Here is a 22436-nt window from a genome sequence, read left to right on the forward strand (position 1 = left end):
AATTAAGTGTAAAAATGTCACCACTCATTATTTCAGGGTTATAGCGTTGTGTTAAATGTTTGTGTTAAATTTTAATATGAATGTTTTAACAATTACAAAGGAAAAAAAGAAATTAAACAGAAATATAGCGCGGAATGAAGTGGAGTGAGGAGGAGAATGAGGGGCAGGGGTCTCCTTTTCGATAAAAGAATGACCAGGAAGGGATTGTCTTGCTGTACTTGTTGACTGCTGCTCTCTGCCTGCAGTGTGAAGGGAGAGGGCAGCCTCTCTCGCAGCTTTGGGTTGTTAGATTCCTCCGGTTGGACTCCGCGGGATCATTTGATTTCTATGTTGGGCACTCGACTATCTCGCCATCCCAGGGCCGTGATCCTCCGAAGCCGAAACAGTGAGGTGAGAGGCGGAGGAAAAGGTGGAGCGGCGCCGGTTTCGGGCTGCGGGAGGGGGTGGAGTGTGTGCCGGTGGCCGAGGTGAAAATCCGAGCCCGGGCCTGTGAGGGGCAGCTTTTCTGCCACACCCCGTCCAAAGTATCAGCTCAGAAACATTAGGGAAGAATGAGGAGAGCGCTGGGAAGGATGGAGATCAATAAAATGAATTATCTAGTCATTATCACATTATTGAATTGTTGGATCTTACTATGTACAATTTGGCTGCTGCATTCCTTAACATTAATTACGACAGTGACTAAACCTGTAAAGGATTTTTGATGTTTCGTACCGACACAGTACATGGGCCGGGATTCTCCGAAACCCCGGGCAAGTGTTGACGCTGGCGTCAAAACAGGTGCGAGCGACGCCGGCGTCAACAGGCCTCCAGGCCAAGTTATTCTCCCTGTCCTCGGGGGCTAAAAGGGCGGCGGAGTGCTGTGCGCTGCTCTTTTGCCGAAAGCCGGCCCGCGTTTGCAACATAGCGGAGCCCTACAGGAGCCCGGCGGAGAGGAACATAGGCCCCCCCCCCTCGGAATTTGCGCAACCGTCAATCAATTGCCCTCGATCGCGGACCTGGCCACCGTGAAGGCCCCCCCCCCCCCCCCCCAGAGTTGGCTCCCCCCCGTCCCCCCCCCACCAGGACGGCCCCTGCAGCCAGAACGCCGAGGTCCCGGGTAGGACCATACACGAACGACGCAGACAGAGCTCGGCCGTCACTCGGCCCGTCGAGCGCGCAGAATCGCCGCAGGGGCCACTTTCAACGGCCCCCGACCGGTGCTGCAGCGACTGCGCCGGCGCGACTGGCGCCGATTCTCTGGCGACCGGAGAATCGGCGGCCCGCCGTCGGAGCGACGTGGCAGGATTCGCGCGCCCCCCTGGCGATTCTCCGACCCAGCGTGGGCTCGGAGAATCCCGGACATGTTGTTCATACTTGGTCATGCACAGCAGAACATTATCAGAAAGCCAAGGAAACTAAAGAAAATTAAAATCCAATAACTAAAGATTAAGATTGTTAGATTTTAAGTTATAACCCAAAAGGAATGCGAGAGAAGTGGAAACAGAAAATGCCGGACAATCTCGGCAGGTCTGACACCATCTGTGGAGAGAGAATGGAGCTAATGTTTCGAGTCTTGGCTTTGCAAAAGAGTCTTCCACAACCCCAAGACATCAAAAGTGCTTTACAGCTTTAGACTTGAAACGTTAGCTCCCTTCTCTCTCCACAGATACTGTTCGACCTGCTAAAATTGTCCGGCATTTTTTGTTTCTGTTTCAGATTCCATTATCCGCAGTAATTTGTTTTTATCTTATGTGAGAGTGCTGTTAGGTAATTTGGACATTCTGAATGTTCCCACTGTGTGCCCAAACAAGCGCCAGAATGTGGCGTCTCGTGGATTTTCACAGTAACGTCACTGCAGTGTTAATGTAAACCTACTTGTGACGATAAAGATTATTATTTTCCGGTAACAGCCAAAACCTGGAAATTCAGTGCCCAATCATCAAGCTCGCCAGTGTATATGTGGCAGAGCAGGAGACAAAGCAAATACTGTCATCGTTCGAGTCTCTAAAGTTTCACGGCAGTAATCAGAGTAGCATTAGGTGGAATGACGCCACTGTGGGCAGCCGCTCTGTAAGCATAGTCAGAGCTGTTGGTCAGTTTTGCTCCCTGTGCAACTCTTTCTCTCAGCTTTGATGTGCCTGGATCATTGCTGAGTGGCCAGTCCAATTATCTTCTCCTTACTGAACTTAGTGGATGTGTTAAAACACCATGAGGTAAACATAGTGTAGAATTGGATCATGTATGGGGTAGATGGAAGGGGAGTGGTGAAGTTCTCTCCCTGGTGGGGGAGCTTTGGTGAACTGATTGGGTTTTGCAACAATCTGGAAGCTTTCATGCAAATTCCACAGATTAACAGACATAATGCAGTTTCACAATTTCCCATGATGACGTTTGAACTTTTGACTCCTTAAGCATGTACGATTAGCCTGCAGGCACCAAAGCTATGGAAGGCATGGATATACGTTTCTACCAGCAGACAGTCAAATCACATCGCTGCGCTGTATAGTTGAAGAAAAGCCCATTTAAAAGTAGCTGCAGAGGTTCTCCTTCAGTACACATCACTGAAAGTCAGTTATCAAGGAAGTTTTTTATTCCAGATTGAGTCAGCCTGTTATGAATTGACTCAGTCAAAGGCGAACAAGGGAGATACAGCCTGTCATGACATTGAGTAGTTACTGTGAGGCAATTCCAGAGGATGTCAACACGTCCTTCACAATTAGGTTATTGCCTAACCAGGTAAGTGGAATGTGCTTCCAGTTGCAAATAGTTTTCAGTACATTACTACAATTGTTGGACCATATGACTCATTTTGGAAGCACAAATATACTCACTTAAAATGGAAATGGTCGTTTATGTGGGTCTCCTCCAATGTCGGCAGCTGGTTTTAACTTTTCTTCTTGGACACTGGATACATACTCTCATTGAAGTAACAGCACAAAAAATAAGTTATTTATCAGTAGCTTGCATTTATGTAGCACCTGTAACTTAGGAAAATATCCCAAAGCCCAACTGATCTATGCCAGTGTGTGTGCTGCACATGAGCTTATTATCACCTTAATTCATCTAATCCTATCACCGCATCCTTCTATTTCTTACTCCCTCATGTCCTCTCCTGGTTTCCCTTTATACATATCCATGGTTTGAATTTTACCCTCAGGGTGCACCTGAAGTCACTGCGGCCGGAAGCGGGTGTTATCGCGATATCTGCTGGATGACCAATTAAGACCAGCCCAGTATGTACCGTGTGTGCCAGTTGAGTTTGCGCTGCACGAGGGGGGTGGGGATCTGACGGAAAAGCCAGGAGTCATGGGAAGGCTGAGGGAGTGGCCTGGGAGGATGCCAAAAACTGTCCCTGTCCCGCGTTCATGGCCCCAGTCCCTGGTGCTCATGGGAGGTGGGAGGTCAGTTTGGGTGGGCACTCTGCCCTCTATTTCTTCGAGAGTGCCTGGGAGTCAGCAACAGGTGGCAAACTCCCATGCCCAGGGATGGTAAGAAACCACCACCTGACCAAAAGATCCTGGGTAGAGGTCACTGCCTAGGTTGGTGGGCGTGATGTGATACGCCGCATGTGGCTTCAGTGCCATAAAAGGTTCAATGATATTCCGCAGCCGGAAGGGTAAGTACAGAGGTGGCATGGACCTGTGGCGATAAGTGTAGTCGGGTTCCTGTTTCTCTAAGCGCTCAGGGGTCTGAGTGCATTTGCCAACTGGCGTTGAAGCATTCCCTGACAAGGCTGGAACGTCAGCATGATTGGCCTCAGTACATTAGAGGCTGAGGTGTACCATAGTGAAATGGCCTGCTTAATGCCTGGGGCGCAGGAAGCTGGAAAGGGAGATGGAACACTAATGAGGTTTTCTACTGTTCCCTGTCAGGAAAAGACAGGTCATCATGCTGCGGAGCGCTGCAGAACTGTGGGAGGAGTGCCAAATGTGCTAGTCCCCACAAAGCATGAAAGTGATGAGCTGGAGTGCCAGCAGCCAGCTCGCTCCTCCGGTCATGGTGAGGTGGGAGTCTCAGATGGAGGTATGAGTGCAGTTCACAGGTGCGTGTGACACAGCTACTGGACACATTATGGGCTTCTGTCATCGGAATGTGAATTGCCACAACCAGAGTGCCCATTGGAGCTCCATTGCAGATATCACCATCCATCAGGTCTCCACTCTCTTCTGCTTGCCTAGAATGCATAGACACTATGATGGTTGAATTTACTGATCCTTATGCTTCCTTCCGTGGATGTGCCATCTGTAAGAGCAGCTGGCGACCCTGAGGATTCCTGTTAAGTTCCCAGGAAGACATTGCTCCTGCAGTGTCACACCCTCTCTTGGAACCAGGCAGCAGTGCAGAGAATCACACATTGGTGGGCATTAGGTTGCCAGCTTCCCAAATAGTGCAATGTGCTGAGGGTGCATCAAATTGACGTGAGAAGCTGGCAGAGGCAGAGAGGTCCCAGGGCACCGGCAGTGGGAGGACAGCTAAAGACTGGGACCACGCTGAGTCTGAGGTGGATGATAAGCCTCTGGAGGTGTCCATCAAGCAGCAGATGCCGTACGTCCAGCGGCATGCATGGGGAGATCTGGCAGAGATCCATGTGTCTGCGTGCCCTGGTCTCTGTCATGGAGGAGTCAATATGGAACATGAGCATTGCACCGTCCCTAAGAAATGAGTGCATGTCCTCTTCCATTGAGAGAGTGGCGACTGACATGAAGAGGTTGCTTCTGGGACTGAGTGGTTCCAGGGGTCGCACTCAGACCTGCAAGTCAACACATCTCAGGAGGTCACTCCCACTGTGAGAGGCAGATGATCAATGGTGAGCAGGAACGTGCTGATACACCTCACCCTGGCGGACAAGCTGTCTATTGTCTCTTCGAAAGGTTCTTCCAAAGGTTATCAGAGCCACCATGACAGTAAAATCAGCAGGCTGCCTCCAATGCCGCTGACAGTGAGCAGCAAAGTCAGCAGGCTGCCTCCAATGCCGCTGACAGTGAGAGCAGCAAAGTCAGCAGGCTGCCTCCAATGCCGCTGACAGTAAGAGGAGCACTAAGACGTAGAGCTCACAGACACAAGTTTAAGGCACCTTTAGCACAACAGGGGCATGTCTGGGTGATTTTTTTTTTGCGTTCATTACTTTGCGATTTCTGTTAGGTTTGGCACATTTGCATGCTGTTGTTAAGTTAACTCACATAAACATTTTTCTCTATTCAGTGGGCTGAGTTGGCTGCCTGCTTTCTATGTTGGCCAGATGTTGCACAGGTTTGAAAGTTGAAGGCTTTGTTTGGTGCAGCATTTCTGGTTTGGGCTGTTAAGAAAAGTTTAACCTTGAGTGAGATATTGCCATTGGATTGTGTCAGCCTCCATGCCTTGGATGCCTAGCTGAAGGTTCGATGGATCAATCCATCCCTAGTGTTCCTTTCCCCAGAGTGTTCATGTTGTTTGCCTCAATGTCTTCACTCAGTGTGATCCCAGTTGACCCTCAGACTCATCACTTGAGTCACCCTCCCTGGTCCGTAGCCCTGCCTCGCTTTCCTCAGCCTCCACTGGCTATCTCCTTGTCAGAGCTAGATTGTGCAAGGCACAGCATGTGACAAGTTTGAGGGAAACACACTCTGATGGTTATTGCAATGAACCCCCAGATTGGTCAAGGCATCAGAAGTACATCTTCAGCAACCAAATGGTCCTGCCCACCACCGTTCTTGTGGAAGCATGACTCCTGTTATATCTCTCCTCTGCCTCAGTTCGTCGGTGAAGGAGTGGGGCCATCAGTCACCTCTTCAAGGGATAGCCATTGTCACCCAAGAGACATCCATCCAATCTTACAGGAGTCACGAACAGCCTTGATACCCGGGAGTGCCGCAAGGTGTATGACTCGTGTGGGCTCCCTGGATAATGGCACATACTTGTAGAAACTGTGAGCTGTGGTCACAAAATCTGCACATTCATCGGATGGTACCCCTTCCTGTTGATGAAACCTCCTGGCTCTCCTGGTACCCCGATGGCCACATACGTGCAGTCTATATCACCCTGGATTTTGAGAATCCTAGTCATTGCCGCAAACCCACATGCTCTCCGCCTGGTTCCCTCTTCTGTTTGCTAGTTGATGAAAGTGTGGGCATGTCTGAAGATGGCATCAGCCACTAGCTTGACACAACTGTGTCTGTCTGATTGAGACACGCTACAAAGACCCCCCCACTGAGACCTGAAATGAACCACAGGCATAGAAGTTGAGGATATCACTGAGACCTTCTATGCCACTGGCATGGGGTAGCACCCCATGCCGTTTGAGGCTATTTCAGGACAATCATGTCACAAATTGATGACATTGTGTCCCGGAAAGGTGGAGACTCCTGCAGTTCTGGGCTTCGGACTGGAGGTAGTTGGCACGCTCCCTGTAGACTCTATCCGCTGGGTAGTGGCACCTTCGGTGGACCCTCTCACCTTGGCCTCCCTGCTGTCCCTGCACCAACTGAGCCCCTGCCTCTCCTCTTACAGATATACCCCTGAGAGGCTGCCTGTGCGCACCAGGCCTCCCCTCCCTTCTGCCCTTCTATTCCTCTTCAGAGGAAGTCCCACCAGTAAAGTAAACTATCCGCATTGGATTGGATGCAGAGGACCAGTGCCTTACAAATGATGGATTACTGCGCTCCAATCCTCAGGAAAACCTTCCAGGAAAGACGTGAAATGCTGAACGTCAAATGCAAAACAATAACTAGGAAACTCTAGCTAAAGTCTATACTCTCACAGCTTCCAAAGAAATGTATCAAAGATGCCAAAAGAGAGTACCGTACCAAGCTCGAGTCCCAGGCTAGAAGCCTGTCAGTCAAAAGATTGCTACTGGCCACATGCACCAGACATGTTCAGTGTGAGCCCAAATCCTCCTCAAAAAAAGAGTAGAGCGAGACCACAAATTTATTCTGTGATTCCATTAGTCCACCTAATATTTAATGTGGCCAGAACCCTAAGGAATCATCATCAAGTGAACTTGTTCCCTAGAACTGTGCATTGTTCCCAGGAAGTGTACAGCCAAACTGTTGATTCCATCTCTGTCAAGGCAACAATACTCAGGAGGCTTGACACCATCCAGTGCAAAGCTGCTTGATTATTCAGCAAACTACCCATCATCTTATTTCATCACAGGATACAATGTGGCAACCCACCAAGGGCTCTTCTACAGCACTTCCAAATCTGAGATCTCCATCATCTACATGGACAAAGGCAGCAAATGCACAGGAGCACCATTACCTTGGCAGTCCCTCTCCAAGTCACACACCACTCTGACTTGGCGCATTATCACCATTCCCTTGCAGTCACTGGGCTAAAATTCTGGAACTCTGTAAAAACAGTTTAGAAGCGGCTTTACCATGGAAATTGCAGCAGTTTGAGAAGATCCACCAGCACCATCTCAAGGGTAACTGGGAATGGCATGAAACGCTGACCTTGCTAGTGTCCATTCCCACATTGCAACAGAGACTACACTTTAAAAGTACCAACTGGTTGTAATGTGCATTGGGACATGCTGTGGTCATGAAAGGTGCCATGTAAATGCCATCTGAATTCCCATTGCCTGTGAATGAATTTCAGAAAAATCGCCTGCAGATACCACGGGTGGGATTCTCTGTTTCTGAGGCTATATGTTGACGCTGATGCAGAGTTCATGAACTTTCACGACATCAAAATTGTCACCGAGCCTGGACCGATTCATATGATGGGGCTAGCACTGGCGCCACGTGGAACACAATCGATTTCAATGAAAGATGGTGCAGGATTCGCTGGGTCCGTGATTGACACTCGGGAGGCTGACAAGCTGCAGCCGCACAAACACAATTTACTCCCCACACACTCATCCCACCAACAAGATGGCACTGGCTGTGTTGGAGTGCGCCCATACAACTGATGGGTTGGCAGGGACCAGAGGGCACCTAGGGGGATGGCCTGGGGTGACACCTAGACAACCAGTGGCCCGAAGTTCACAGTGGGCTTTTAGTGGCATGAGCAGCTGCATGGCTGCCTTGCTGGCTGAGGAAATGGTGTTCCGTGCCCTTCCACCCCGACCCCACAGCCCACCTCCTGGCCACTCCCCGCTATTCCCCCCCACCCCAACCCTGGCAGAAGCCCCCCCGGCCATCTGCACAACTGTCAGCAAACTATGGCGATATTGGACACTTTCCATACCCCCTCTTGCTCTCCCTCAGCAGCCAAGACGCCAGTTTCATAACTTTTAAAAGCAGAAGCGAACCGTGCCGTCGAGAACTCGGCCCATCGGAGGCGGAGCATTGCAGAGGCCCCGGAGAATACCGGGTCGGGCCCACTAATGACATGCAAATGGTGTTTACTGTGCGTGCGTTCCGGAACGCATTGACACCACTGTCGAGGTGATAGAGAATTGCCATTTGCCGTCAAATCGGCACCCGCTGCAATTTTAGCATCAGAACCTATTCTCCGCCCTGTCGCGATTTTGGCGCCAGCCAATGTAGAACCCAGCCCTGCACAGCAGAACTGCTTTGGGACTTCAACAAATATATTCCTGCACTCTTGTGTAAAAAGAAATGTTGGTCACAGGGCTATAACAGCACTATGATGCAAGGATGTAATTGGACATGAAGTTTACTTTTCGTATAATTGTGTGTCTTTCAAAACAGTAGAAAAAACATGTGGATTAAAGATTAAGACTTTTCTTCAGGCATTTTCTGTGGAACTGAGAAATATTAAACCTTCGTGCAGAATTTCATATTTAGTGACAAATGAAAGAAATCTCTGTCACAGTACATCTGTCTATGAAGTGGTCAGAAATCTGTATAAGGGACTTCTGGTGGCGGCGATGCCTGAGTGAGCCGCACATTCGGCAGGCTCTCACTCCGGCAGGGCTTTGGGGCTGATTCCCCGCGATAGCGGGACCACGGGGGCGGCAAAAAGGCTGCCGCGAAAAAGCTGGAGAGCGGGCTGCAGCTGATGGAATCGTGGGAGGCCAGCAGGTAGGGGAAGAGAGAGAGAGACGGAGGCAAGGAGCAGAGGAAACTGACCTGAAACTGACAAAATGGCGGACCCACGGAACTTCCTTGCTCCAGGAGAAGAAAAAAAGTTTTGGAGTCGCTGAAGCAGGACAACTTGGACCCACTTCAGATGCCCAGAAGGTAAAATTTAAGGAGCTGGGCGAAGGAGGGCGGCAGCGAAAGGGCTGAGGAGCGGGCTGCGGTACATGGAACAGCGGGAGTCCAGAAGGCAGAAGAAGAAAGAGAAAAAGGGACAGAGACAAGGACCTGAAGAAAGTTACCTGGGACCTAAGATGGCGGACACACGGACCCCAGACTCAGTAATCCAGCAGGCGCTGGATAACATGCTCCAGGTAATGAAGCCCAGTTTTTAAGCGCTGAAGCGGGACAGCTTGGACCCAATCCAGAAAGCGGTGGATCAGCTGAACCAGAGGCTGGATGCGCAGGATGTTAACGTTAAGGAGCTGGGAGAGGCGGTGGAGGAGCAGGCGGATGCGCAGACGGTTGCAGCGCTAGAAGTTGACGGCCTGAAAGAGCGGCAGAGAAGACTGCTGGACAGAGTGGAGAAGCTGGAGATAGAGTCCGCAGGAACAACCTGAGGATGGTCGGCCTCCCGGAGGGGGCGGAGGGAGCTGATGCTGCAGCGTTTGTAGCAGACCTGCTGAAGCAGCTGATGGGGGCCGAAGCCTTTCCGCGACCGCCGGAGCTGGAGGGGGCGCACAGAGTGCAGGCAAGACAGGGGCGGCCGGGCGGACCCCCCCCGCCCGATGGTGATTAGGTTCCACAGGTTCGTGGACAAGGAGCGGGTGCTGCGGTGGGCAAAGAGCGCCAGGAGCAGCACGTGGAACAACAATGTTATCCGCATTTACCAGGACCTAAGCCAAGAGGTGGCTCGGCGGCGAACAGCCTTTAAGAATGTCAAGGAGGTGCTGTTCAAGAAGCACGTGAAGTTTGGTCTGCTGTTCCCAGCTCGCCTATGGGTCACGCACCAGGGTCAACACCACTACTTCTCCGAGCCTGAAGAAGCGATGGATTTTGTGAGGGACCAGGAGCTGGTCCCGAAAGGAGGCCCCAAGGACGCGAATTAGGGCCCGAGGATTACCGTGGGAAGGTACGCCGAATGGGCCTGGACTGCTGCTCAACGGTTTGCTGGGCCAAAGGGGCCAAGTGGAACATTTGGGACTCTTTCCTTTGTTCATGGACATTGGTTTGGGGGGTTAACCCTTTTTTTTCTGTTGTCTCTCTTTTTTCTTATGGGGGGGGGGGTTTTTTGGGGTTTTTTTTAATTGTGCTTTTTCCTCTTTTTTTCTGTTTTTTCCTGTTTGGGCTGATTTGTACTTTTTGTGCAGCTCGCGGAAGACACTGGAGCCGGCTTGCCCCAGTGGGTTGGAGAGGGGATGGGGCGCCAGGGAGTGGGGAGGAGGGCGGGGAAACAATGGGAATGAGACAGGAAGGCGCCGGAGTGTTGAGTCACCGGGCTAGCAGATTGGCTAGTCAATGGAGTCAGGTGGGGGAGGGGAGGTCACAGCCAGTAGATGGCAGGTGTGGGGGTATCGGGGGATGTGGTTAGGGGGGGGGGGGGGGGGGGGGGGGTTGTTCTGCTGACGTGGGAGGGACTTGAAATAGGCACTGGAGAGGAGGTCGAGGGTGGAGGCAGCAAAAGGGCGGGCCAGGAATGGCGCGACGCATGGGCCGGGGGCCGGCCCGAGAAAGGCTATGGCTGACCGGCGGGGTGGGGGGGGTGGGTTGTGCCCCCCGACCAGGCTGATCACCTGGAACGTCAAGGGACTGAATGGGCCGGTTAAGAGGGCACGGGTGTTCGCGCACTTGCGGGCTCTGAGGGCGGACGTAATTATGTTGCAGGAGACACATCTGAAAGTGTCTGACCAGACCAGGCTAAGGAAGGGCTGGATTAGCCAGGTCTTCCACTCGGACTTGGACTCGAAGTCCAGAGGGGTGGCAGTCATGATCAACAAGTGCGTGCAATTTGAGGCAGAGGGCATATCCGCAGACAGGGGGGGCAGATACCTGATGGTACGGGGCAGACTGGAGGGGAGAAGAGTGGTGCTGATGAATATATATGCCCCGAACTGGGATGACGTGGACTTCATTAAAAGAGTGCTAGGGAAGATCCCGGACCTGGATTCTCGCAGGCTAATAATGGGAGGGGACTTTAACATGGTCCTTGACCCGACTTTGGATCGGTCGTGTCCCAGAACGGGTAGACTCTCAGCAATGGCAAGGGAGCTGAAAGGGTTTATGGAGCAAATGGGGGCAGTGGACCCCTGGAGAGATAGATAGCCAACAGGAAGGGGCTACTCGTTTTACTCGCACGTCCATAAAGTATATTCTAGTATAGATTTCTTTGTACTAAGCAGGGACTGTAGGGGCGAGGTAAAGAACATGGAATATTCGGCAATTACTATCTCAGACCATGCCCCGCATTGGGTGGACCTGCAGATCGGGGGAGCGAGCTACCTCCAGAGGAGGTATTGGGGGGCCTAAAGGCCATGCAGTTGGGGAAGTCCCCGGGGCCGGATGGATACCCAGTAGAGTTCTATAGGAAGTTCTCTGAGCTGGTGGGCCCGGTCTTGGCGAGGGTTTTCAATGAGGCAAGGGACAGAGGGACCCTGCCGCCGACAATGTCACAAGCCACTATATCACTGATATTGAAGCGGGGTAAAGACCCGGAGGCGTGCGGATCCTACAGGCCAATCTCCCTGATTAATGTAGACGCCAAGCTCCTGGCAAAGGTACTGGCGGTTAGAATGGAGGACTGCGTACCGGAGGTGATTGGGGAGGATCAAACTGGGTTCGTGAAAGGTAGGCAGCTGGCAGCCAACCTGAGAAGACTACTTAATGTGATAATGATGCCCCCAGTGGGTAGGGAGGTGGAGGTAGTGGTGGCAATGGGCGCCGAGAAGGCCTTTGACCGGGTGGTGTGGGACTATCTATGGGAGGTGCTCGGACGGTTTGGGTTCGGGGAGAGATTGGTGGATTGGATCAAATTATTATATCAGGCCCCGAGGGCCAGCGCCAGGACCAACAGAGAAGTGTCAGAGTACTTTAGGTTGTACCGAGGGACCAGACAGGGCTGCCCTCTCTCCCCGCTGCTGTTTGCGCTGGCCATAGAGCCGCTGGCGATTGCGCTGAGAGCCGCAGAGGGTTGGAAGGGGATGGTGAGGGGTGGGGTTGAACATAGGGTCTCTCTTTATGCAGACGACCTGCTCCTGTACGTGTCGGACCCAGTGGCCGGGATGGGAAGTATACTGGGAATGCTGAGGAAGTTCGGCCAGTTCTCAGGATACAAATTAAATACGGTCAAGAGTGAAATGTTTGTGGTCCAGGCAAGGGGCCAGGAGAACAGATTGAGAGGGCTACCGTTTAGGCTGGTTGAGGAACATTTCCGGTATTTGGGAATTCAGGTGGCACGAGACTGGGGCTGGCTGCATAAGTTAAATTTGGCCAGGGTGGTGGAGCAAATGAAGGGAGAGTTTCGGAGATGGGATGCACTCCCGCTGTCGTTGGCAGGGAGGGTGCAGACTGTAAAGATGACAATCCTCCCTCGATTTCTGTTTATTTTTCAGTGCCTCCCGATCTTCATCCCACAGTCCTTCTTTAAAAGAGTTATTGGGATGATCATGAGCTTTGTCTGGGCGGGAAAATCCCCGCGGGTGAAGAAGGCGATGTTGGAGAGGAACCGCAGCGAGGGAGGGCTGGCTTTGCCGAGTCTGATTAATTATTACTGGGCGGCCAACATCGCTATGATAAGGAAGTGGATGGTGGGTACGGGGTCTATTTGGGAGCGGGTGGAGGCGGTTTCGTGCAGGGGCTCCAGCTTGGCAGCCCTGGTCACGGCTCCTCTACCGCTGCCGCCGGCCAAGTACACCACCAGCCCGGTTGTGGTGGCGACCCTGCGGATATGGGGCCAGTGGAGGAGGCATGTAGGGGAGATGGGGGCGTCTGTCTGGGCGCCAATCTGCGACAACCATCGGTTTGCCCCCGGGAGTATGGATGGGGGGTTCCGAGTATGGCGGCGAGCAGGGGCGGGAAGGGTGGGTGATATGTTCCTGGACGGTAGCTTTGCGAGTTTGAGGAGCTTGGAGGAGAAATTTGGGTTGGTAAGGGGAAATGACTTTAGATACCTACAGTTGCGGGACTTTGTTCGTAGACAGGTCCCATCTTTCCCACGCCTCCCGCCAATGGGGATCCTAGACAGAATAGTCTCTAGGAGGGAAGAAGGGGAGGGTAGAGTCTCGGGTATTTATAATGTGCTCATGAGGGAGGAAGGGTCCCAGACAGAGGAACTGAAACTTAAATGGGAGGAGGAGCTAGGCGGGGAAATGGAGGATGGGCTGTGGGCAGAGGCCCTGAGTAGGGTAAATTCGACCGCGACATGTGCTAGGCTCGGGCTGATTCAATTTAAGGTCGGTCACCGGGCCCATATGACGGTGGCTCGGATGAGCAAATTCTTCGGGATAGAGGACAAATGCGCTAGGTGCGCAGGAGGACCAGCGAACCACGTTCACATGTTTTGGGCATGCCCTAAGCTGAGGGGGTACTGGGAGGATTTTGCGGGGGTCATGTCCCGGGTGCTAAAAACAAGGGTGGTGATGAGTCCAGGGGTGGCAATTTTTGGGGTTTCGGAAGACCCGGGGGTCTAGGGGGAGAAAGAGGCCGATGTTTTGGCCTTTGCTTCCCTGATAGCCCAGCGACGAATACTATTGGCGTGGAGGGACTCAAAGCCCCCGAAGACTGAGTGGTAGCTTGCGGACATGTCGAGTTTCCTGTGTATGGAAAAAATTAAGTTCGCCTTGAGGGGATCTGTGCAGGGGTTCGCCCGGAGGTGGCAACCATTTATTGACTTCTTTGCGGAAGAGTGAGCATCAGCAGGGGGGGGGGGGGGGGGGGGGGGGTAGAGTAGGGTAGGAGGGAAAATATGGCGGGTAGTAACGGTGGGAGAGGAGCGGGCTTGTGCAATATGTTATGATGGAAGTATTGAAAGTACGTGGATGTTTGCACATTTTTGCCTTTTTTGCTTTCTTTCTGATGATGTCTGTAACTGTTTATAAAGCCAAAAACTACCTCAATAAAATTGTTTATTAAAAAAAAAGAAATCTGTATAAGTATGCGATGGAAGGGTAAAGGGTTTAGTGAGATACTCATTTTGACTCTGTGGGAATGATGTGGAATGCTAAATTAATCGCTGGCTCCCTGTAAAATAACGCAGATATATTCTCACTTGGCAGCTATGTCAATGGAGCTTCAGAAGTTCACTCTGTCAGGTTTTGCCTGCAGTTTTTCTGGCAGGCATCCATACTTTGCTGGGCATTTCAGTAAGCCAGACCTCATTTCCTGTAAATAGCTGCAAGAGTCACACTGTAGTCAGGCAGAAGAACAAGTCAGATTGATTCCAGTGTATGTCGAGGGGACTCAGGTACATGGCTGCTTCGTGAACATGCTGTGTAAGTATAGGAGCTTATTGTAAACAATGTCAGTCTGTACAATGTACACTCCTGGAAATTTTAATTGTGGACTTCAGTGTCAATGTAAATCAGGTTTGCGTAGGTGCAGATATTAACTCTGGGGTAGAATCTTGTGCAAGAAGTTTTGAAAGATTTTTTGAGTGGAGCTCCTCCACTGTGGCACATGGTAAGTTGGAATGTTATCTGCATTATTGGGGGAGGGGTGGATAAGATGTGCTTCCCTGCCCTGGGGTTTTGGGCAGGTAGGGGCGTATCAAAGAGTGAAATAATAAAAACTGGTTCGGATGCAGGAGAGTCTGCCTTATAAACTTTGCGATCTCTGGCGTCTTGACACAAGGAGACCTGAAACTCCCCGGAATTCAGTGTTGTTCCAATTCTGGCTCCCTGTGCGGTTCCACCACTTCCTTCGCTGAGCCATGGATGTGCCTTCAGCTGCCTAGATCCTGAGCTGTGGATTTCCCTGCATAAAGCTCTTTGTTTCTCCCCATCTGCTCAGCACAATATTCATCGCAACCGACCGCACTGACCAAACCTATGCTTCCCTCTCCTGCCAGTGGCTATCATAGAATCAGAGAATTTACAGTGCAGAGTGTGAAGTATTAGTCTGATGATGCTCCTGTGATTGTTCGCCTATGTTAAAGGAGCTTTATGTATGCAAGTTGTCATTGTTGATGCAAAGATTAACTTTATGAGTCTCTCGGGATGTTTGGGTTGCTGCAAGGATGACATTTGTTATCCATCCCTAGCTGTCTCGTGAACGGGCTGCTGGTCTTCTTCAACCTCTGCTGTAAGTGTGGTTATTCTATATAGAGATTTAATGCAGCTTAGTGGCTGGCAGAGACACTTCCGAGAGCAACATAAGAGTCAGCAACATTGGTATGCAATTGGGGTCACATCTAGGCCGGATTGGGCAAGGACAGAAACTTTCCTTCCCTACACTAGTAAACCAGTTGAGCAGCACGGTGGCACAGTGGTTAGCACTGCTGCTTCACGGTGCCGAGGTCCCAGGTTCGATCCCGGCCCCGGGTCACTGTCCATGTGGAGTTTGCACATTCTCCCCGTGTTTGCGTGTGCCTCGTCCTCACAACCCAAAGATGTGCAGGGTAGGTAGATTGGCCACACTAAATTGCCCCTTAATTGGAAAAAAATAATTGGATACACTGAACTTAGAAATTTAAAAAAATAGTCAACCAGTTGTACTTTTGCATTAATACGACAAGTCCATGTTTGCTTTTACTGATACCAGCATTTGAGTTCTCGATTTTTTTTTTAAAGCTGTGTTCAAATAATGCCATGGTGGGATTTGAACCCAAATTCAATGGGCGGGATTCTCTGATCCTGAGGCTAAGTGTTGACACCATCGTAAATGCCGTTGTGTTTCCAGACGCAGTCAACATGGCTTCAGGGTCAGCATTTCTGGCCCCTACAGGGGGCCAGTACGGCACTGGAGCGACTCACGCCACTCCAGCTGCTGATCCCGGTGTCAACTGAGTGCCGCGGGGTCCACACATGCGCAGTGGCACCGGCGCCACAGTGGCTCCCTTCTCCATGCTGTCCCTGATGCAATATGGCGTAGGGCTACAGGGCAAGGCCCAGAAGAAAGGAGGCTCCCAACCTGACAGGCCGGCCCGCCGATTGGTGGGCCCCGATCGCGGTCCAGGCCACAGCGGAGCCCCCCCCGGGGTTGGACCCCCCCCCTCTCCCAGGCTGCCCCCATATCCTTCCACACCGAGGTCCCGCCGGCTAAGAGCAGGTTAGAATGCCGTGGGTGGAGAATCGCCAGGGGGGCCATGTAGAGCGGCCCCCCCTGCTGGTGCCGCATCCTGGTTTTGGGGCGGCGTGGTGTGATTCGCGCTAGTTGCCGCGATGATTCGCGCCAGTTCCCGCGATTCTCCTGCCCGGCGTCGGGCTGAGAGAATCCCGCCCATTGTATTAGCTTAGGACTCTGGGTTACTGGTCCAGGAATTTGGGTAAATGTAACCACTGCAAAATGCCAATAGCTCAAAATGCGAAGAGTTGCATTATGCTTATAAGAAACAAGAGAATGAAAGGCTTGCGTTTATGTAGTGATGAACTTTGCCTGCCCCAATGGGGCATGTTTCATTAGATAGGGCTCCATGTGACTTAGTATCTGAGGTGAGGCGAGCTGGTAATTGATGTTTTCATGTAAAACAGGTTTCACCAGGTGCCATCTCCTCACTCTGGGGTTGGTGGTTGGGTGGGGGGGGGAAGCATTTTGTCCAACTAGCTTTGAAATAATTGCTGGACAGGCATGTGGTTCCTCGAATCTGGCACATGCCCAAAATGGTAAATGCAAATATCAGCTGGGAAATAAGGGTAGAGACTGCAAGGAGGTGCTTCCCTCCCTATTGGTTGTGAGGGAAATCAGAGAGCGAGTAGTTAACTGTAGAATCCCTACAGTGCAGAAGCAGGCTATTTGGCCCATCGAGTCTACACCAGCCCTCTGAACGACTCCACCTAGGCCCAATCCCCCACACTAGCCCGGTAACCCCATCTCGGGGTAATTTAGCATGGGCAATCAACCTAACCTGCACATCTTTGGACTGTGGGAGGAAACGAGAATCCGGAGCAAACCTACGCAGACACGGGAAGAATGTGCAAACTTCACAGTTGCCCGAGGTCGGTAATGAACCCGGGTTTCTGGCACTGTGAGGCACGGAGCTAACCACCGTGCCACTGTGTCAGAACAACTGGTTCTCGGGGACAAGAGAGCATGCTCCAAGGGTCTGCTCGGCCCCCCTGAGTCTGGCACGGAGACAAAAAATCTTTTGTTAATCTTTGGTCTGATATCTCTGCTGTGACTTTGCTACCATGATGAAGGCACTAGATAATTACAAGTTGTTATTGAGGGAAAAATTTATTTAAAATCTCATTGCATATTTTGCTGCCAAGGCTGGCACTAATTTTCCATCTCTGGTTGTCTTGAGAAAGTGGTGGTGGCGGCTTTCTTGAATCGCTATGGTCAATGTGGTCAGCCTATGTACTGATTTGATGGAATTGAGTGGCTTGCTAGACTACTTCAGAAGGCAGTTAAAGCTCAGCTACATTGTAATTGGTCTATGGTTACAAATAGGACAGACTCAGTAAGGAGTCCATCCCAAAAAGACATTACTTAACAAGTTTTGGTTTGATGATACCCAGACGACTGTATGGTCCCGTCTATTGGTTTCTATTTTCATTCCTCTACTTTCAGTTTCTCCCACTTTACCATGCAGCCTTCCAGCTGGCCGATCTCTCTTTGTGTCAACCATCATTTTTGTATTGGACGGTTGGCCCTACAGTCTGAGGCCCTTCCTGCCATGAACCCTCCCTGTTTACCTGGGCTGGGACTGGCACTGATAACCTCTGGCTTGCTTGCACCAGTGGCCAGGGTTCTTTCAAGGTGGTCACTCCTGCTTCTTATAGCAGCTTTTATTCCTGGATTTTGAAAAAAACCTGAATTCGAAATCTGCCATAGTGGTTCGAATTATTATTGAAATCACTTTCAAATGATTAATTTTTAAGTCCAGTTACAGTAACGTAACCATTGCAAAGAATTGTAAAACTTTGCTTAGCACCTTTTCATAACAGCTAATGAAGTACTCTTGAAGTGTCGTCGCTGTTACAAGGCTTCTCTGAAAGGTTTACTATGCTGACTTTTATCTTCAATAGTGGTTTAACAGTAAATTTGTTCATCTGGGCTACTACATTTGTACTTTTGACATGCTGTACATTTACTTTCGGATGAATGTAAGCTGTGCTGGCTGTTATCGTTGTGGTATAATGATATCAGCTCTGCCCAACTGTGGTTGTACTGTGGGCCTGCCTCCAGACATTCAGGCACGTGTTCACGTTAAAAGTTCATGTGCAGTATTCTAGGGGCCACTGCTCAACTTTGGCAGACTCCAGCAAAGCTACATTTCAGAACGAGTTTTGTGAGTACTGGGTTCTGGTTTTTGATAGGATTGTTGCGGAGTCCCTGCTGGAATGCTGGATCCTCCCGCTGCCTAACTTTGCGAGTTAAAGCCCCAAACACTAAGAACTACTGTGGATATGTACGAATTTAAAGCATTGAAAGTGAAAAATAAAGCAAGGAGGAGACGATTTTTGCCTCACAGAGCAGTTGAAAAATATTATACTGGCTTCCTTATGTTTTTTGTTATTTGCGAAATAACAAGTTTAAAGGGGAGTTGGCACAAGCTTTCCACTATTTCCTTCCTCTCTTGATCCACCAAAATTGAAATGTTTTCCTGTCATAGCCCCCACGAGGCCCACTGGGAAACCTTAATTGATCTGCCCGTAGGGCTCGGGGAGTATAAACATCCCCGGTAGTGGGCGGAGCTTGTCGAACTGAGCATAAACCTGGCGCGAGCAGGAACCCGCATGTCGCTTGCCCCAATGGAGACTTTGATTGAAGATAGTTACAGCAGGGATAGTCTTGTTGTTTAGTTAAAATACATTTTTTGTCATTCCTACTGCTGGCTTCCTGGTCATTAATCAGGCGACGAGAAAAAAGGAAACTCTTGACTCTGTTGCAAGGTGCCCCAGCCACCCCGGAAGACTGGGCCCAATACGTGTAACGTATGAGGTACTTGTCAGGCCAGTGGAATTTTGGGAGAAGACCGGCAGAAGGTAAACCTCCTAACAGATCATGGGGCCCCAATCTTTAGGATTATAAAGAGCCTTACCTACCCAACTGCTCCGGATTCAAAGTCATCAGTTATTATGCAATGGTACCGGTTCAACATGGCTGTGGGAACTTCAGGAGATTCAGTGGCTAATTCTTTTGGCCCACCTCAGGTAGCTGGTGGAGTACTGTGGGTTTGGGCCATCCTCACCTGAAATGCTGAGGGATTGGCTGGTCTGTGGAATAAATAACATGGAAGCTATTGGCGGAGCCCACATTGGACTTAAAGCGGGTTATTGAGTTAGCACTGTCCCGGGAAAACAGGGAGAAAGGAGTACAGGAACTTCAAGGCTCAATGGACTATTGGGTCCATAGTGTGACCTGACCTCCATATCGGACTTCCGCGATATCCCACGGTAGTGCCTAAATGGCCAGGTCACCTCCCAAACGACAACCAAAGGCACAATACCTCAGTCGGGCTCAGTATTTGGGTGCCGCTTCAGTCCAGTAGGATATCTCCCCCAAGGATGTGAAGGAATTCCGACCTCATTGGCAGATTGGTGGAGAGAGAGCTGCGATCAAGTCACCACGAGCCAGGGCCTTGCACGTAGCTGCACCTGAGGAAGACAACATGATGCAGCTAAACTGAATCACGACCCTGAAGTTGGCACCAATTCGGGTCACACTGCAGGTGAACAGACACCACTAGTGATGGAGCTGGACACAGGAGCCGCCAGCTCCATCATTGGTCAGCAAACCTGTAGCCAACTTCATACAGGGATCCTACCACTAGGGCTCTTTCGATGGTTCTATGGACTTCATACAGGGATCATATCATATTAGAGAATTTACAGTAAAGAAGGAGGCCATTCGGCCCATCGAGTCTGCACCAGCCCTTGGACAGAGAACCCTACTCAAGCCCACGCCTCCACCCTAACCCCGTAACACCACTTGACCTTTGGACACTAAGGGCAATTTATTCTGGCCAATCCACCTAACCTGCACATCTTTGGACTGTGGGAGGAAACCGGAGCACCCGGAGGAAACCCACGCAAACACAAGGAGAACGTGCAGACTCCGCACAGACAGTGACCCAAGCCAGGAATCGAACCTGGGACCCTGGAGCTGTGAAGCAACTGTGCTAACCACTCTGCTACCGTGCTGCCCGTAACATGCCACTAACCCTACGTGACACCAAGGCCAGATTGACAACTTATACGGGTGAACCGCTGAGCATCGTGACCCCGATGACCCACAGGCAGCACTCAGGCTACCTTTAGTCATGGTGCAGAGGCCGGGACCTAACCTGCTTGGGTGTGATTGGCTACAAGTCCTCCATTTCAATTGGCAGCAGACCTTCCGGATTGGCACTAGAAACTTGAATGAGATCCTTGGCAAATATCCTGAAGTATTCCAGGAGGGCCTGGGCAAGATAAAAAGAGCAAAGGCTCACGTCTATGTAGGCCCAGAGGCTCAGCCCAGATATTTTAGTGCATGGCCTGTCCCGTACGCCTTTCTTGCCAAGGCCGATACACAGCTTTAGCACCTGGAAGATCTGGGAATCGTACGCCCAGTATGTTTTGCGGAGAGGGCCACAATCGTAGTACAGGTTATAAAGCCGGACAAATCTGTTTGCCCTTGTGGGGACTACTAACTATGACTCATCTTGGCTGCTCATCCCTACTTGCGAAGCCTCATCCCATGGTGTCGGCCTGGTGCTGGCCCATAGCTGTGATGATAACATGGAGTGCCCCATTGCGTTTGAATCCAGAACTCCCGGCAGACATGGAGCACTGCTTTGCTCAAATAGGAAAGGAAGGCTTGTCGGTGCTGCTTGTTGTCAAGAAATTCCTTCAGTATGTTTACGGGTGACACTTCTTCATCATTACTGACCACAAGCCTCTGCTGGGCCTCCTTAAAGAGGACAAGGGAATGCCCCATAGCATCGGCCAGATTCAGTGCTGGGTACTCTTACTTACAGCATATGAGTATTCTCTTCAACATTGCCCAGGGCCCAGATAGCCCTTCATCATCTTCTACTTCCCGTAAGTCCCCCGTCTCCACCAGTGGCGGATGTAGTTGACTTTATGGACAGACAGCCGGTAATGACTGGAGAGATACGAGCATGGACACGAAAGGATCTCAAATTGGCAAGTTATGGCTGGTTACAGGGGACCCTCCCGGCAGCCCTATGTCCAAAAGCTGCAAGAAATGAGTGAGGACGATGGTATTCCCCTGTGGGGGGCTTGCGTGGTTACCCAACCGGCGTGTCAGGAATCGATCCTGAATGATTAACACAGTGGCAACCCAGGCTCTTCAAAAGTGAAGATCCTTGCTCAAAGCTACGTCTGGAATCAATGGAAATATCAACAGGTTGTGTGTAGTTGTTCAATGTGTCAGGAACTTCAAAACCATCCACCTGCAGCCACAGTCCACCCCTGGGAATGGCCAGGGAGCCCCTGCATAAGACTGAATGCTGATTTTATCCGACCTTTTATGGGGTTCATGTTTCTTATCATTGTGGGCGCCCATTCCAAATGGCTCGACATCTACACAATGGCTTCTATCACATCAAAGGCCATCATTGAGATGTTGAGGTGCTCATTCACCACTCACGGATCCCGAAAGTCCTGGTAACCAACAATGGGACACCGTTCACAAGTGAAGACTTCTGAAGATGAACGGAATCAGATACATCAGGAACGCCCTGTAACACCCGCCATCTAATGGCCTGGCTGAATGGGTGGTTCAGATATTTAAAAAAAAAAAAATGTAGAGTACCCAATTATTTTTTTTCTAATTAAGGGGCAATTTAGTGTGGCCAATCCACCTACCCTGCATATCTTTGGGTTGTGGGGGTGAGACCCACACAGACACGGGGAGAATGTGCAAACTCCACACGGACAGTGACCCAGAGCCGGGACCGAACCTGGGACCTCGGCGGCGTGAGACAGTAGTGCTAACCACTGCACCAGCATGCTGCCTGAAGGAAATAAACTTGAAGGGTTATGGAGGATAGAGTGAGGGAAACTGACTGACTGACTGGATTTCACTACCAGATAGCTGACATGAACCCAATGGGTTGAATGTGCACTGTCATGGTCTTGATTCTTATGAGCCATGGTGATTTTTATGGGATGTTGGCGTTGCTGACTGGGCAAACATTTATTGCCTACCTAATTGCCATTTTACCAAGTGGTTTGCCAGGCTGTTTCAGAGGGCATTTAAGAGTCCACCACCTTTTTTTTGCTGGTTCTGGAGTCACATAGAGGCCAGATTGGGTGATGACGGACAGTGACCCGAGACGTGGATCGAATCTAGGACCTCGGCATTGTGAGGCAGCGGTGCTAACCACTG

The 22436-nt window shown here is 50.8% G+C and overlaps 1 protein-coding gene across 8 annotated transcripts in view; it reads left to right on the top strand.

The window, feature by feature from the left end:
• The first annotated feature begins 235 nt into the window (after positions 1–235).
• nod1 (nucleotide-binding oligomerization domain containing 1) overlaps positions 236–22436 on the top strand; it is an 88214-nt gene continuing 66013 nt past the window's right edge. For 7 of the 8 annotated variants that reach the window (XR_005460622.1, XM_038796827.1, XM_038796829.1 and 4 more), the window contains exon 1: positions 14352–14431. The gene's annotated coding sequence lies outside the window, so the exon portion shown is untranslated. Of the gene's footprint in view, positions 391–14351; positions 14432–22436 lie in introns of those variants that run through there. The other variant, XM_038796828.1, reaches the window with a different exon arrangement.

This window comes from Scyliorhinus canicula, chromosome 5, assembly GCF_902713615.1.
Source record: "Scyliorhinus canicula chromosome 5, sScyCan1.1, whole genome shotgun sequence".
In the NCBI taxonomy this organism is placed as follows: Eukaryota; Metazoa; Chordata; class Chondrichthyes; order Carcharhiniformes; family Scyliorhinidae; genus Scyliorhinus; species Scyliorhinus canicula.